This window comes from Dicentrarchus labrax, unplaced genomic scaffold, assembly GCF_905237075.1.
Source record: "Dicentrarchus labrax unplaced genomic scaffold, dlabrax2021, whole genome shotgun sequence".
NCBI classification, from domain to species: domain Eukaryota; kingdom Metazoa; phylum Chordata; class Actinopteri; family Moronidae; genus Dicentrarchus; species Dicentrarchus labrax.
The window spans coordinates 207,240-209,739 of NW_026136705.1; the positions used below are offsets into that span (position 1 = coordinate 207,240).

Genomic DNA, 2,500 nt, shown 5'->3' on the forward strand with positions numbered 1-2,500 from the left:
GCAATTACAATAATATGAAACAAAAACAAAACAAACAATAAAAGGTTATAAAGCTTACAGTTAACAGTTAACATAAGGGGCTAAGCTCACTGAACTGCTGCAGACCCCTGTGCAACTGCATCATCTGCATATACAGAGGTTATGCTGCTGGTAGAGCAGGAAAAGATGGAGAATATCCTCCAGTGTCACAATGATTTCCTCCTCGTTCTCAGTCACTACAGGAGGTTTTTAGTCCACGTCGTTCAACGCTGCGTCTCTCTGTGTTTTAAAGTGTCTTCAGTGTTATTTCCTGCTGTTGATGTTTCCTCTGTCTGTGATCTCTGAACTCTGTCCAGTTGCTCTCTCTGGTCCTCCTGTTGCTGATTTCCCTCCACTAAGGGCTGGAGTTGAGCTGCATTCATATTTACATTATGCTTCTGGACTTTTGGCTTTACTTCGACCATTAACAGTTCCTCTTTCACACCATGTGTTACATCTCCTCCCAGTTTAATTCCATTCCTCAGGATCCACTTTGTGCCTGTGAACCAACAGAAACAGGAAAGTGTTGAAGTTGTTGTGTTCATGTGTTTTTGTCTAATCAATGAATGAGTGTTAAAGTGAGAAAACGACACAAGCAGAACAAAAATATGATAATTGAACTGGAATATATTTAACATCACAGTGACTTTCATAAACAGAACATTTCCAAATGAGAGAAAGCTTTTGAAAGCAACACATTTTCTTTTATTTCCTCCATTTTCCCCAAATTTCCTGCAGTGAAGATCATTTCAGACTGTTTGCTTAGTTACTGTTGTTATGCCTGTATGTATGTCAATAAAGAGCTCTGACAGGAACTTGGTATAAAAAAGGAAAATAAATATGTGACTTACATATTATTAGGGTGATAATGAGCAGAGCAATAATGCAAACAGGAATGATGATGATCCGAATCCAATCAGAAGACAACTGAACTGTGAATAAATAATCTGAAAAGATAGAAGAGAGAACAGAATGACATTATTGAATCAAACTAGAGCTCAACAGTGACAATATGTTTAATATATTTAGAGCTCTTTATAACCTGGAACATAGATGTGTGTCTCTCTGGTCTGGTTGATGTCCTTCTGTTGGACTCTACAGGTGAAGTTGTTGCTGTGTCTCTTCTCCACAGTCACTCTGCTGCTGACAGTATAGAGGTCATCAGGACCTCTGACTGTCTCTGTAGGTCCAGCAGAGAGGAGGTTTCCCTCACCGTCCAGCCAGACCACCTCAGGCTCTGGATACCAGCCTTTAGACTCACACTGTAAAACCTTACTGCTGTTGTTATTGGAGACAATCTCTATGATGGGAGTGGAGACGACACCTGATGAGAAGAGAGGAGGAATTTCAAACAGTGGATTCAGATCCAACAAATAACTTACAGCACTGTTTTCTTTGTGTCTTATCATGGCTGCTTACTTCTAATATAAAGTTACATTACTGATCTTTGCAGTCAGCAGAAATGTGTAATTCATCATCTTCAGAAAGTCTGACTTACCAACAGTGAGTTGGATGGAAGCTTTCTTCAACATTGATCGAAGGAAGCAAAAGTATTTTCCTGCATCAGAGATTTTCACTTTGAAGATTTTCATGGAGACGTTTCCATTCTGCAGTTCATCCACAAACAGTCTCGTTCGGAGGAAATAAGATGGATTTTGAGTTTCGTACACCAGTCGTCCATTATGGTGAACATGGATGTACTTTGGGTCTAAACCAGGTCTGGTCCACACCACTGTCTCAGAACTGGCACTGATTGGAGGATCAAGGTAACATGGTAGAATGACATCATCACCAGCCAGGGCTACGATTGGTTGATGTGAACAAATCAACTCTGACTGCTCTGCAACGCAAACTAAAGAACAAACAAGAAACAGTAGTATAGTTATAATACATGTCATCAGACTGAATGGATTCATTTTTACTTTCTAAAAGTAAGAAAACATTTAATAAAACTGCATCAAAAACAAAGACAATCGACCACTGGAGCCTCAAATTCTACCTGCTACAAATAATTATCAGAATTATAATTGTCATTAGCATTACCATTAAGCTTATGTATGACTGTATAATTGCATAGTGAATTTCTTTCATTGACAGTAATGAATAAATTAGTTTTTGATGTGAATGATTACGATGTCAGTGATTTTTTGGTCACAAACACATCAATGTGTTATTGGAGTGTTTTGTGTGGAAATACCTTCAAAAGACTTTATTAGACACATTAAAACACTGCAGGTCCTGAAGTCCATCACTGCACAGCATTGTAGACTCCTGAAAATAAATAATGTTTTATTATTAATAATAATAAAACATCCTTTAGTCTGGTTGTTCTAAAAAAACACAAATAAAACAATTGTCTGTACTCAGTGGAACATGAGGTTGAACAGGGTAGAAACTCTGGAGTTAATTTGAGTTTATCTCTGGTTTCACTGTCTCTTGCTGCTGTTTCAGTCCTGTGCGATCTGTTTTTCTTTGACTCTCT

The 2,500-nt window shown here is 38.1% G+C and overlaps 1 protein-coding gene across 30 annotated transcripts in view; it reads right to left on the bottom strand.

The window, feature by feature from the left end:
• Positions 1-2,500, bottom strand: part of ttc29 (tetratricopeptide repeat domain 29) — a 55,167-nt gene that overhangs the window by 36,922 nt on the left and 15,745 nt on the right. For 8 of the 30 annotated variants that reach the window (XR_007884849.1, XR_007884850.1, XR_007884847.1 and 5 more), the window contains exon 15: positions 2,216-2,289. The exons of 10 other annotated variants lie outside the window; for them this stretch is intronic. The gene's annotated coding sequence lies outside the window, so the exon portion shown is untranslated. Of the gene's footprint in view, positions 1-1,060; positions 1,343-1,516; positions 1,871-2,215; positions 2,290-2,327; positions 2,349-2,500 lie in introns of those variants that run through there. 12 more of the 30 variants (XR_007884836.1, XR_007884839.1, XR_007884834.1 and 9 more) reach the window with 6 other exon arrangements.